At 44.2% G+C, this 14,979-nt stretch overlaps 1 long non-coding RNA gene across 3 annotated transcripts in view; it reads left to right on the top strand.

Moving 5' to 3' along the window:
• Positions 1-12,809, top strand: part of LOC138842509 (uncharacterized) — a 220,836-nt gene extending 208,027 nt beyond the window's left edge. For 2 of the 3 annotated variants that reach the window (XR_011377158.1, XR_011377157.1), the window contains 2 exons: positions 7,136-7,180; positions 10,825-12,809. This is a non-coding gene — a long non-coding RNA (uncharacterized lncRNA). Of the gene's footprint in view, positions 1-7,135; positions 7,181-10,821 lie in introns of all 3 variants that reach the window. The other variant, XR_011377156.1, reaches the window with a different exon arrangement.
• Positions 12,810-14,979: the final 2,170 nt, after the last annotated feature.

Here is a 14,979-nt window from a genome sequence, read left to right as displayed (position 1 = left end):
AGTACTGACTCTTCTGTACCGAATTCCTGCCCAAAGCATCTTCTTGTGCTATTCATTCATTCACTCACTCACTCATTCACTAGCAGAGGTTACTTGTTTGGGGTGAGTTTGTATGATGTTTTGGTGATTTGTTTTCAATCCCCACTATTTGGGAACATATCACACTAATCTTTAATCACTGGAATAATTGTCGTGAGCAAGTTGGAGGTTTAAGAAAACTTCACCCAGGGACAAAAAGGAACCCCAGACGCAGTAGCCATGCTTTCAGGGGCCACTTGGGGAACCAGGCATGGCCAAGCACTGCCTGTGGGGAGGGACCCAGACACTGGAGACAGATGGCCTGTGACCCTCAGGGTGCTCAGGACAGATGAATGTCGTCGGTTGATGTGCAGTGGTCCTCTCTCCACTCGTGCCCATCCTCTCATTCTGCGTGTCTCCCCATCGAGGACGCGCATCACCTGGCTTCTAATTCCCTCTAGGTCCACCTCTTCCACAGCCCACTCCACCCACACGGCTCTCCCGCCTCCACTGCCGTGGGCTCCAAGCAGAGTTTTCCCACATCGCCACGTTCTCACATGTCTGCCCTTTTCACCCTGCTCTTTCCTCCTCCCAGACTGTCTTTTCCCCTGTGGTCCCCTGGCAAATTCAGCCTGTCCTCAAGACGTAGCATCACTTCCTTGACTTCACGGACGAAGTTAGGGTCTGTGAAGCCTCCCAGAACTCGGCTCTGCGACGTGTGCTCCGTAGACCAACAGCAGCATCACCACCTGAGGGGCTGGTAGAGATGCAGAATCTTCAGACCCTGTAAAGAGCCCAGTCTTTCTGAATCAGAATCTTCATTTTAACAAGATGCCCAGGTGTTTCGGTTACGCGCTGAAGTCTGAGCAGCATCGCCCTAGAGCACCAGATTTACGCTTTAACTATGACACATGTTGTGTTGTTCCTCTTCCCGAGCTGGTCAGCATCCTCCACTAGGTTGCAGCCCGAGGCCTGAGGTCATCTGGTTCATCTAGGCACTTAGGATGCCTAGGAACTTAGTAATTTAATAAATGTATCCGAAGAGATAGAAAGACATGGTTCCCAGCGGAAAGGGTTTGGCGGTGGATACAGATTGTGGTCAGCGGTGTATGCGTAGGAAGCAGACTCTTGCAAGTGCTGGTATTGATCAGGGAGGTTACACACAGCAGCAAGAGAAGGCAGTTTTGATTATAAACAGTGTCAACGTTTAGGAAGAAGGTGATAGGTTAAAAAAAAAGAGATGCTATTGAAGTAGCTGGAGAGGGATCAGAAATATTGGAGGCAAAAGCCATCATGACAGAGAGGAGGAATGCTCGAGAAAGAAGGGGTGTTCAATTACCTGGAGAGCCTCAGGTCAGTGACATTCAAGGATGCTTAAAGTTCTGGGTTTGCAGTGAGTTAGGAGATCTCACATGGTTTCACAGGGCTTTCATTCAAGTTACATGTGAAGAAGAGTGCTTGTCATGGGCTGGAAAGTGAACAGCAGGGGATGTGCTGTCATCTGGCAATGTAGGTCATGAGGAGTTAGGACCCAGGTCTGAAGGGCAGAGGATGGTCCAAGCAAGGCTTTCCTTAGGAAGAAGAAATCTGCGTGCTCTCTTCCCTACTGGAGTGTAAACCCTCTACAACAGTAGCCACAGCTTCAGGGTCGTTGTTTGCGCCCCCAGGCAGTCCGTTATCTATAGGAACCCACTGTCTGTGTTGTAGTTGTAATGGATTGAATAAAAGATCCAAGGAGCAAAATAAATAGGAGTATAGCAGTCCAAGAACAAGGGAGCAGTTAAATGGCTGATTCAAAATTAGGTAAGAGGCAATTTCAGGGAGTATAGCTCAGATGTCCAACTGGGCCCAGGACTAGGGTGAGGCAAGTGGGGCACCCCTTGAAATTTTGCACCCTAAGCACTTGTCTCACCCTAGCCACGGCCCTAATGGAAATAGTTTTCTTTGAGATGACTGGGTTGCATACCATTTGGGAGAGTTGACATTTTGCAAGTTTTTCAGAAATATAGTCCTCTCCTCTTTAGTATTCTGCATCCTCTTAGCTCCAAATCGAATATTTATTTCATGCTATCTCATTTCTTACCATAAGAACAAAAATTTTATGACTGAGGGTTTTTTGCAGAAGAGATTAACTACAGAAATAACCAGCAGTTTTAATATATCTGCATCAGGGAACAAGGCCATATTATCTTCAATTAACTAACGATGAGCTGCTTTGGTTAAGCCCTATAGTGAGTAATTTAGAGCTTTCAGCCTATCTTTGGAGGATAAAATGTTCCATGATGTTCAGAGAAGGCTTGCTCCTGAGAGACAAATTTAGAAAAATGTTTGTTCAATTTTGTGATAAAGGCTATATTTACACCAGGGGAAACAGTTGAGCATTTGGAAAATCTGTGCAGCATTGCTATGGAATTCCTTCAGTTGTGTTGAATGCTTCATTTTTCTCTAAGCCCCAATTTAGCTTTTATTACTTTAAAAACAAAGCAGCAGGTTACAGAGGTTTTCAAGGGGTTTCAAAACCTGAGGGAAAATATTGTCCTTTTTTCTGGCAAGTGTAGACTTTGTCATACCTGTTTTGATCACGAGGAGAGGAAGAAGTATTGGGAAGGTGTTTTTAGCAATTTCTGAGAGCATGTTTTTCCCCCAAAAAATATCGACAACAAAACTCCTGTGAAAGAAAGTACATCATAGCAACTCTCTGCTTCTGCTTCAAAAAATGTTGCCTTATGGTCAATAGGGTCAAATGGCTTGAAAGTACTTCAGGAAACTAAGGTGTCACCTCTCATTTGTTTAAATATTTAAAGATGCTCCTTTCCGAGCTAGCCGTATTGTAAAATTTGTACTGTTGTGATGTTATCCTTGATCACTCTCATATGATCTCCGCACAGAAATGGAGCACTTTTCCATAAGTTTGCAATTATTAGTTTATTCACATGCCAGCAAAGAAGAAACTGTCTGGATATGGAGGTCAGGCAGCAAGGGATCTCTGGCAGGGCTTTTGAAAGACAGATTGGATGGAAAAAGCATCAATTCATAGAGAAAACTTATGGTAACAGTGACAATTAGTAGCCAAAGGACCCAGCTTTCTGGGGGAGATCAAGTGACAAGTAATAGAGAAAGGCATGAACTTCAGTATAAAGGGGGTGAGAAAAGAGAAGCAAGGTAGAGAGAGAGTGTCTGGGACTCTGTAAAGAACTGGCACGGCCCATAGCAAAACAGTGATTTGACCAAGTGTAGCTAACGGTTAAATAGTATTCATGGACACTGCTGCTCCACTACAGATATTCTCAACACATGCATCAAACGTCAGAGGATAACCTTGCAATTTAATTTAGTTGTAGCTGTGTCCCCTATTCTGAATTGGATGAAAGATTCACTTATCAAGAGGTTAAATAATTTAATGGTGTTGATAGTCTGGTAGTGATACTGTTGGCCAGAAGAGGAAGAGAGGGCCATGACTAATGCAAGAGGTGGTTCTCAGCAGGAAAGAGATAGGTGGGGAGAAAATATACAGGAAGGAATGACACAGGGAGAGATTATGAGTGACTGGGAAAGAGCCTGTGGCATCAGGACAGGTTGTGCGCAGGATGCTGAAAAATTAATACCACAGTCCTTGTCTACCAGACAGGGAAGTTGTGAGGTCTCATGGGAACAAGGTGGGTGGTGATGAAGTAGACACTTGGTCAGTATACATCACAACTCAGTGGATCCCGAGCTGCATCTCATACGTGGATGTAACATCAATTTCTACATCCTAGTAAAATCCATTTCCTCCCAGTGGCCCACCAGGCCCTATGTGTTCTCCCCCACTGTGGTAAGCCGGCTTTAAAGATGGCTCCTGGGGACTTCCCTGGTGGCACAGTGGATTAGAATCCTCCTGCTAAGGCAGGGGACACGGGTTCGAGCCCTGGTCCGGGACGATCCCGCATGCTGTGGAGCAACTAAGCCTGTGCGCCGCAACTACTGAGCCTGCGCTCTAGAGCCCGCAAGCCACAACTACTGAGCCCGTGTGCCGCAACTACTGAAGCCCATGTGCCTAGAGCCCGTGCTCCACAATGAGAGAAGCCACCGCAGTGAGAAGCCCACGCACTGCAACAAAGAGTAGCCCCTGCTCGCCACAACTAGAGAAAGCCTGCGCACAGCAACAAAGACCCAATGCAGCCACAAAAAAAAAAAAAAAAAAAAAAGGTTCATGTGTTGGAGACCTTCAAGATGGCAGAAGAGTAAGACGTGGATATCACCTTCCTCCCCACAAATACATCAGAAATACATCTACATGTGGAACAACTCCTACAGAACACCTACTGAACACCGGCAGAAGACCTCAGACCTCCCAAAACGCAAGAAACTCCCCACGTACCTGGTAGGGTAAAAGAAAAAAGAAAAAACAGAGACAAAAGAATAGGGATGTAACCTGCACCGGTGGGAGGGAGCCGTGAAGGAGGAAAGGTTTCCACACACTAGGAAGCCCCTTCGCGGGTGGAGACTGTGGGTGGCGGAAGAGGGGAGTTTCAGAGCCACGGAGGAGAGCGCAGCAACAGGGGTGCGGAGGGCAAAGCGGGGAGATTCCCGCACAGAGGATCGGTGCTGACCGGCACTCACCAGCCCGAGAGGCTTGTCTGCTCCCGCGCCGGGGCAGGCGGGGCTGGGAGCGGAGGCTCGGGCTTCGGTCAGAGCGCCGGGAGAGGACTGGGGTTGGCTGCGTGAACACAATGAGAGAGTAGCATGGACTTATAAACACTATCAAATGTAGAATAGATAGCTAGTGGGAAGCAGCCGCATAGCACAGGGAGATCAGCTCAGTGCTTTGTGACCACCTAGAGGGGTGGGATAGGGAGGGAGGGAGGGAGACGCAAGAGGGAAGAGGTATGGGGATATATGTGTACGTGTAGCTGATTCACTTTGTTACACAGCAGAAGCTAACGCACCACTGTAAAGCAATTGCACTCCATAAAGATGTTAACAAAACGATGGCTCCTCATGGTCCCTGCCTCCTGAGAGGCATAGCCTTGTGTGCTCCCATCCTTTTCAGTGTAGGCTATGACTCAGTTCTAGAAGAACATTCAGCACACGTGACGGGGTGTCGCGTCTATGGTCAGCTTACAAGAGATGGTGACTCTGTCTTGTTAGAAGATCTTCCCTTGCTGACTTTGATAAAGCAAGCTGCCCTGTTGCAGAGGCCCACGTGACAAGGAGCTAAAGGGGACCTTCTGTCAATAGCAGCAAGTAACCAAGACACTAGATCCAAGAATCCTCAGGCAGCTCAGTTCTACCGACAACCACGTGAGCACGTTCTTCCCCAGCTGAGCCTTCAGATGAGGCTCTCAGATGAAATCACAGCCCTGTGGGACTCCCTGAATCAGAGGATGCAGTTAAGCCATGCTCCGACTCCTGGCCCACACGAACGTGAGGTTATAAATATGTGTTATTTTAAGCCACTAAGCTTGTGTTCCACAGCAGTAGATAATATAATCTGGCTTGTTGTCAGTTTCTCCTCCATCCCTACTAGGACGTAAACTAGTAAAAAAAAAAAAAAAAAAAAAGAGACACTTTTGTCTGTTTCTTCCCCCCCAGTGCATTCATGGACCCTGTAATCATGCCTGACATGCAGTATTTGTTGAATGTACTGGTTGAACGAATCAACAGCTATTTAGTAATGGCATAACTAAACCATATTCTTTCCAAATTCATTCCATATGCAAATGAATCTTGTCTTTATTGGAATGTATATATACGTACAAGAGTAGTTGAAACATATTTTAAGCATAGACACACACGCACGTACAAATACAGGTATATTACAAATACATGTGTCTAAATTGGTTGTGGATGGAAGCCATTTCGCTTTGTACCCAAGGGAACAGTTGTACCACAAACGTTAGTCAGGAATGTGGTTGGTATTTCCACTCCTCATTGCTCTATTTCACATGATTATTGTCTCTGTTTCCAGAGAGTAGCTATGCCAATGTAAACCCAATTAGTGGATGTGGAAAGCTGCCTTCCCGTGAAAGGCAGTGCCTTCAAAATACAGGCTTTTCCTTCTTGGTGTTCAAATGCTTCTGCATGAGCGAGTTGTCCATTTGCATTTTTCATTTCATTCATTGTATTTTTCAGCCCCAGAATTTCTGTTTGGTTCTTTCTTATGATTTCTACCCCTGTGTTGAATTTCTTGTTCTGTGTGTATGTTGTTTTCCTGATTTTGTAGAATTGTCTTTCTGTGTTTTCTTGTAGTTCCCCAAGCTTCCTTAAAACAACTCTTTTGATTTCTTTATTGGGCAAATCACAGATCTCCATTTCCTTGGAGTTGGATTTGGGAAAATTACTGTGTTCTTTGGTGGTCGTGGTTCCCTGATCCTTCATGTTCCTTGAAGTCCTGCGTTGCTGTCTTCATTTCTGAAGGAGCAGTCACCTCCTCCACTCTTCACTGATTGGCTTTGGAAGAGGAATACCTTCTGTCAGCCCTGCTAGGGCTTTTGAGGCTTTCTCAGACCTTTTCTGTGGATACAGCTGCTCACACTTCCTGTTCTCTCTTGGGGGCGGGATTCTTGAGGCTGTATGTCTTCTCTTGATCCCGTGAAGCCAGACTGAGTGCTGACAGCCTCCCTTGTCTTCTCCTAGGGTAGTGCTGAATCCTCACGGTCACGTGCTTTTTCCCAATCCCGCAGACGCAGGCCGGCTCGCGCTCGTGTGGAAGCTAGCCACGGTGTGAGGGGGTGTGGGTGAGGCGTACAGAGTGTTAGGGGTGCCCAGGGGCCAGCTGGGGGGATCAGCTTCCTGATGGAGTCCGTGAAGCAGTTCGTAGGATCTGCGTCCCTGTGTCATCCTCTGAGAGCCTGTGGCTGTTGTCCTCTCCACCCCTCCCCTCCCTCAAGTCATGCAACTCCTCTCAGTTTTCTAGATGGGGCAGGAAAGAGCTGGGTCTCTTTGGCAGTGTCCTGCACACCAGGGGAGGCCAGGTGCTCATTCGCAGTCTCTTTCTGCCCCAGGAGAAATCATGCTGAGGTTTCTCTCCTGGGCACTGAGCTGTGCCGCCTTGGGGAGGGGATGATGTGGGAAAATCAGACTGTTCCTCTCACCCTCTTCATTGTGTCTAACCTCAGATTGTTTTTCTCTCCAGGGCTGTGCTAGAACTTCTCTGCTGGACTCCTGGACTTCCACAAAGGTACTGTCCTCTGTGGGTGGTGGTCAAAATTGGTGTTCCTTCTGGGGAGGGTGGTAGAAAACTCCTGCCATTTTCCCAGCACTGCTCTCTCTTGTTTTCATCTCTGTGTTTATGAATTTAGATTTCTGGTGATTCACATTTGAACTTTTTTGGACCAAGGTCTTTTCTTTCCATGTCCTAACAAGGGATTGGCACTTTTTTTTTTTTTTTTTTTTCCTGTAAAAGGCCAGGTAGTACATATTTTCAGTTTGTGGGCCATATAGTCTCTGTCACAACGACTCAACTCTGAAGGCAGCCGCATCTGTGGTATGTGAACGAGTGACTGTGGCTGTGTTCCAATAAAACTTTATTTACAAAAACAGGTGGTGGGCCAGATTTGGCCCATGGGCCATGGTTTGCTGACGCCTGCTAAATCTGTGGTGTCTTCCCAGCCCAGCCCCACCCAGGGAGAAGAATGTGGATGAAGGGGTACAATAGCTATTTGGTTTTGTCCATGGTAATTTAGAAGGGAGATGACTGGGTAAGTGTTAAAGGTAGCACATCCCAGTTCCCATCCTGCCCTGTGACCTCATAGCTGTGTGACCCTGCGTGCATTCATTCATCTGTCAGTGTGCACATGCTGATTATGTTGTTCATCAGCGATAGTATTTTTTGATGTGTTTTCTGCTGAAGGAATTAGGCAGAACCCAAAGGGGATGGGTTTGAAGCTGACTATGCAGTCTTCCCAGGAATAAAAAATCAAGGTTGAACAGAAGATGAAATAAAGAGAACATCTGGTGTTTGAAAGGAGGGACCCTCTTGAGTTGATGTCAAAATGTCACATCATAGCTCTGGCTATCTCTTTTGAAAATCGTTGTTCAGTCTGGCTGAGGGAAAGGTCTCAGTGTTTGTTCTGCCTTTGTGTTCTGGTAATTTCATAGTCTGAGTCTTGCCCTGGAATATACTTAATATTTGCCTATTTACAGAGGCTTTTGTTTCTTATTCCTCTGTGTGGCTGATTTGAAATTACTCCAGACGTTCCGTGACGATCAACTGCCAATTTTCCTTTTCAACGAGATAACCTGGAACTATTTTCAGGCTGTACAGGAGGTCAGCTTCCAATTTCTAGCTGTCTTAGAAAGTCTTAATTATTCATTGACGTTTGTAGAATGTGCAGTATAATCTAATTATCTTTCCATTCTGATGACATGGGTAATCTTTTAAAAATAAGTGAACAATTAATTTTCTCGGATTGGGGAAGAACTGACAAGTTATGGAAGCTGTGATGCATAGTTGAGAATCTGGCTTTGGAGCTCGAGGGCTCTGGGTTTGACTGTGCCCTCACACTGTGATCTCAGCTCAATTGCTTAATCCCTCTGAAGATAAAATCATGCATCTAAAAAACGGAGATAATAATTCTTACCTTTTAGAATAGCTGTAAGAGTGAGAAATAAAGTAAATAGAGCTACTCACACAATACATTGCCTAGGATGCTTTCTCAATAAATGGAAAGTAGTAGTATAATAAGAGCATGTGACTGGAATGCAATATACATTGTCCTCCTGGGTGAGTGATGAAAATTCTTGATTTAGTTTAACCAAAGTGTTGCAGTGAAGCCATTAAGTTAAGAATTATATTGGAAACAAGTTTTTAATTAGTGTAAATTAATTAGTGTAATTAATTAGTAGTGTGAACATGAAGTAGGAGGCCATAAATAACTGTAATCGTCCGTTATTTCTAATTCACGTGAACTAGTCGTCAGTCTTTTCAACAGGTGTTTGCTTACTAATAACTGTGAGGAACTTTATTTAGGTTCCCCCTTCTATGTTCAACTTTTACTAAGTCCTGAGGAGCAGAACTCTTGCTCCAAAGCAGGACAGGGGGAGGTTGCTGATGGAATACCCTTTCATCATGAATAGGCAGTTAGCTTTCGAGCACGTGAAAAGCAGGTCTTTCTTCTACCATACGAAGGCAGCTTGCATTGCTGTTTAGACAACAGCAGTAGTAGAGAAAATTATTTACATTCCCTGACTTTGAATTCTGTCATCTATGCAACAAGAAGGTTTGGTGCTTTTGGCCTCTGAGATCTTTTCTCAGTTCTAATATTCTATGATTCCAAGGCATTTCCACTGCTAGAATCAGGAAAGGGAATTTCTTCGCAAATGCCCATTTTACCAACACAAACCCAATTTTATTCTTGGCTCTCTGAGACAAGGGAACTGGTTTATTTTTTATTTTTTAAATAGGATTTACTCTTTTTTTTTTTTCTCTTAATTTATGTATTTATGGCTGGGTTGGGTCTTCGTTTCTGTGCGAGGGCTTTCTCTAGCTGTGGCAAGCGGGGGCCACTCTTCATCGTGGTGCGCGGGCCTCTCACTATCGTGGCCTCTCTTGTTGTGGAACACAGGCTCTGGATGCGCAGGCTCAGTAGTTGTGGCTCACGGGCCTAGTTGCTCCGCGGCATGTGGGATCTTCCCAGACCAGGGCTCGAACCCGTGCCCCCTGCATTAGCAGGCAGATTCTCAACCACTGTGCCACCAGGGAAGCCCCATGGTTTATTTTTTATTCCCTCTTTCCTAACGTCTATTTTAGTGCTAGGAGATTAGGGGTGATTAGTAACTAGGAGAAAGTGTAAAGAGACCAAAGTACATAATTCAGCATTAACTAGAGGGGAAGGTACTGAGGTAGGTCCGTATCATCAGGATGTCACTGCTTTGCATGTGTAGACTCCTTATCTAACTTGAGACAGGATGAATTGTAGGGGCCATGCTGTACCGTGCTTTCCACCCGCAAACAGGGCCCTGAAGCAGTATGGTTCCCAGGAATGACTTAATGCCTAGGCCATTAGCCAACCAATACTCATTCAACTATGACCTCACACTTGGAAGGGCATTTGTTTGGCTTTGATTTCCTCAAACGAAGATTTGAAAAAAATGCCTAACGCATATGACAACATGTCTCCCCATCAGTTCATCATTTCTCTAGGCAAAAGACAAAACCCCAAACTAACCAACAACAAAACAAAGCTTTCTGGTACACACTCTGTGGTTTCGATCCTGGACTCTCAGTGCCAAATACTAAATAACTAGAGAGTGACTTAATAAATCATTTTACAGTTGATTTTTCAAAATTTCTCTTAGTGTAGGCAGAAAGTCTGCCATCATCATAAGCTCTTTTAAAGGGTCCACTTCTACCCATGCATCTGTTCTCTAGAATGTTAAATAATCATGGAGAGAAGAGATCTCTGAAGTGTAAGTCAGTCCTTTTGCTGTGGAAAGTAGTTGGTCATGGGGGACTATCCTCAGTCAGCCCTTGAATTTCAGATACATAACCTCGGAAGAAAGGCTTCAAAACAATTAGAAAAACGCTACTGCCTGTTTTTACAAGTTATGCAGAAGACGTGGAGGAATACACATTTATCTCCTAGAATAGCTGACCTATTTCCTCATCTTCCAGCTGTTATTTCAGCTGATAGCGGCAATTATTCAGATTGTGTGAATTCATCGCATCATGTTCTTTGACTAAAGTCATGCTAGAATTAATTTCCTAGTCGGTTGATATCGTCTAAAATACTGTGGGCAATGGTGGATTCGTTCAGTACTGTAATTGCATTCAGATCAACCATCCCCCCATTGCTTGTTTTTCTTTCCCTCTATTTTCAGTAGAAAACAAAGAGTCCTGTCTCCACCCTGCCCTCCTCTCCATGCCTTCTTTGCGGTCTCTGGTCTGCAGAATCCACACGGCAGCAAGGTTCTAACTCCTGCAGCTGCTGGCTGTGCATCCCCCGAGCTCTGGACTCTGAACTTCATCTAAGAGCTTTCTTGTCTCCATAGCAACTGGGACAGCCACAGGTCCTGACATTTCCTTTTGGAAAATGAGACTGTGGACATGTGCTCTGTATAACAGATACGTGTGTTCCTGAAAACATTCACTCTAAATCCCTGAAAATCAAGTGGAATTTCAGCATATCAGGACGATTTGGTTTGGGGAGATACTCGATGAAGAATCATTTAATGAATTGGATATTTCCATTCTCCCAAGAATTTCTTCTTAGTGTAAAGCCACGTTGAATGTGAGCAAGTTACATTTGTTAAATTTTATCCAGTTCTGTTCTGCTAACTCCTTAGTGTTTAAAGATGGACCTTATAGTTGTGGAAGATAAGTTCTCCGCCCACTTTCCCTGTTTGTTGTGAGTGACCTGTGGCTCTGGAAGCCTTCACGACTATCGATTTTTCTGCTTCTCCCTGCCTCTCTGACTATGGTTGGTGCCTCGAGTGGAACTTTCTATCCATTCCTACCTTTGGATCGTGAATGAAAAATCAGTCACTGAGGTTTTCACACCCATTTTTACAGATAATTGTGTGTCACTATTTGATATGTAGTATGTTTAATATTTACAGGAAGCATTCCAGAACTATGTATACAGTTTTATTAAAGCACTGCTGTGCAGCAGACCTGATTTGGAAAATGCTGACATTTTCTGGGCGTATCCTGTATGCCTGACTCTGCTAAGGGCACTGCTTTTTTTTTTTTTTTTTTTTTCCAGTACGCGGGCCTCTCACTGTTGTGGCCCCTCCCGCTGCGGAGCACAGGCTCCGGATGCGCAGGCTCAGCGGCCACGGCTCACGGGCCCAGCCGCTCCGCGGCATGTGGGATCTTCCCGGACCGGGGCACGAACCCGTGTCCCCTGCATCGGCAGGCGGACTCTCAACCACCGTGCCACCAAGGAAGCCCAGGGCACTGCTTTTTACTCTCCTAATCCCCCCAACCCTGTGAGCCAGGCAAGGCTGGTTGATGCCCCTTGGTGTGGCTTGCTGTGGTCCACGGCCAGAATGAGTTGTCACTGCCCCTTCTCGTGGGTTAGAGCCCACATCATATTTGTAATTAAATATTTTGCATACTGTGAAAGAGTTATTATTATCCCTCTTTTATAGAATCTAAAGAAACCCCCAAATTTATAGGAAAAGACTCTACCGGAACATTATCTTTTCACAAATGGCTAAGCTATGTTGATTCACCTTTTAGATTCAGTTAACAGTGGTGCTTCCGTTATACGTTTTTGTGAGCCATGCTGCGTAAAGAACCTACGGAGCTTCCTCAGCATTTAAAGACAAAGGTGACCCAGCAATCCCACTACTGGGCATATACCCTGAGAAAACCATAATTCAAAAAGAGTCATGTACCACAATGTTCACTGCAGCTCTATTTACAATAGCCAGGACATGGAAGCAACCTAAGTGTCCATCGACAGATGAATGGATAAAGAGGATGTGGCACATATATACAATGGAATATTACTCAGCCATAAAAAGAAACGAAATTGAGTTATTTGTAGTGAGATGGATGGACCTAGAGTCTGTCATACAGAGTGAAGTAAGTCAGAAAGAGAAAGACAAATACCGTATGCTAACACATATATATGGAATCTAAGAAAAAGAAAATGTCATGAAGAACCTAGGGGTAAGGCAGGAATAAAGACGCAGACCTACTAGAGAATGGACTTGAGGATATGGGGAGGGGGAAGGGTAAGCTGTGACAAAGCGAGGGAGTGGCATGGACATATATACACTACCAAACGTAAAATAGATAGCTAGTGGGAAGCAGCCGCATAGCACAGGGATATCAGCTCAGTGCTTTGTGACCACCTAGAGGGGTGAGATAGGGAGGGTGGGAGGGAGACGCAAGAGGGAAGAGATATGGGAACATATGTATATGTATAACTGATTTACTTTGTTATAAAGCAGAAACTAACACACCATTGTAAAGCAATTATACTCCAGTAAAGATGTAAAAAAAAAAAAGACAAAGGTGTTTTTGTATTTTTACAGGAGTACAATTCAGACTATTTACTGGGAAATAAGTGTATCCTTCTCTTTTCTCTTCCATTGTGTGTGGTCACCTTTAGAAACGATTTAACAAGATTTGTGATGGGATACGTGAGCGAGACTTTGTGCTGTTGATCAAATGGCCAGGTGCGGAGCTGCTGTAATAGTGATGGACAGGTAATGAACATACTCAGGCTTGCGGAATGGATTCTGTTCTCTAAGGATGTTTGCCACAGTTGCATTTGCTGAAAAGCTGAAATGCAAGCTGATGAGCAAAGGCAGAGAATATCAAGTGATCCTCGGCTTATAGGAAGAATGCGTGTCATTGTCTCACTGAGGACACACGCAGTGTCGTCCAAATTATAAATTTAGATTTTGGTCTGATCGTTTTATTTTAAAAGCACAATAGGACTTGAGAGTTCTTGCTAACCACTTTCTCCATGCCTGACAAGGGGATAAAAATATGTAATAAATCCAATTGCTTTGAGATAGAAAAGAATGTGCAAATCATTGGTATTTTTAGAAAATCATTATACTTTAAACTCCTCACGTGCTTTCCTCAAGTGAACACAATTCACAGTGTTAAGGCAATTTAAATACAGCAAATTTCGGTGGAATTATATTTGAGATGGACTCCGTAAAACACCGTTCAGAATGAGTAGTTACTTACTCTCCAATTATAGAACTAGGGTTTGCATACTGAACATAAAACCACTTGGAAACCTCTACTATTAACTTTAAATCTTCAGCATAGTCTTATAATGTATGTTAGTCATTTAGAGCGTGTGCCAATCCTTTTCCTATCTGCCGTTTCTCATTGTAAGACTGTGAAACACAGGGTGGCATTTGACTCTGGAAATGAACAATTCAGAAAACTCAAGGGGGAAACTCACTTAGAAATAAAATGTTCATTTATGTTTTTATTGCTTATTACTTTAAACTCTTCCTTTGATGCAAATGTTAACATGATGATTAGCGATTCTAGTTAGCCTTTCCTATAAAAGAGCAAGAAAGAAGTAAATTTGTGATGAAGTTTAGCAGCAAAGAAATACCTCTTCTTCAGCCTCCCACTTTTACTGACTCCCTCGAGGGGGAAGAAATTGAGGAATCAGAGGACACGCTTTGGGAAAACAGCAGTTGCTGAAATGTGTATGTGCAGACTTATTTGCATATATATTTTATTTCGGAAAGGGACTGTCAGGAATTTTGTGCTGCTCCAAGTGACCTATAGAGAGTGTTTCTTCTGCATAACACCCAGCGCACCTAGAGGAAGTGCGTGATAATAAGTCAGCATGAGGAAAGTGAACTGTGCTGAAGGATAGGAGTGGGTCACAGAGGGGTAAGAGTGCCCAGACAGGGAAAACAGTTAGGGGAAATTTGAGGCCCTCAGCAGCAACATTAGGAAGTCCAGCCGAGAACTTACAGTCATAAGAGGACCGAGCAGTGACAGAAGCTGACGTTCCCTGTTGTGGTTTCTGGGGAGCGTGGTCTGCCAGGATGAGAGAGCAGTGGAGGGGGTTGCAGATACATAAAGCCGTGTCAGGACTCTGACCTCCATCGGTTCATGCCTCAGTAAGACCTGGATCATATGTCATGTTCACGTGTATACGGTTAATGACTTTCCAATCCTGAAATAGTTTTTCTTAGCGGATTTCTGTTTGGGTTTTTCAAATAAATATTTTCTTTTTATTATTGGCAATAGGAAATTCTCTCTCTACTTAAATATAAGACATGACACTATAAAACTCCTAGAAGAGAACATAGGCAAAACATTCTCTGACATCAATTGGAGCAGTGTTTTCTTAGGTCAGTTTCCCAAGGCAATGGAAATAAAAGCAAAAATAAACAACTGGGACCTACTTAAACTTATCAGCTTTTGCACAGCAAAGGAAACCATCAACAAAACAACATATGGACTGGGAGAAGATATTTGCAAATGGTGTGACTGACAAGGGCTTAATTTCCAAAATATACAAACAGCTCATACAACTCAAT

This window comes from Globicephala melas, chromosome X (genome assembly GCF_963455315.2).
Source record: "Globicephala melas chromosome X, mGloMel1.2, whole genome shotgun sequence".
Lineage (NCBI taxonomy): Eukaryota > Metazoa > Chordata > Mammalia > Artiodactyla > Delphinidae > Globicephala > Globicephala melas.
This window is presented reverse-complemented; position numbering and strand designations above follow the sequence as displayed.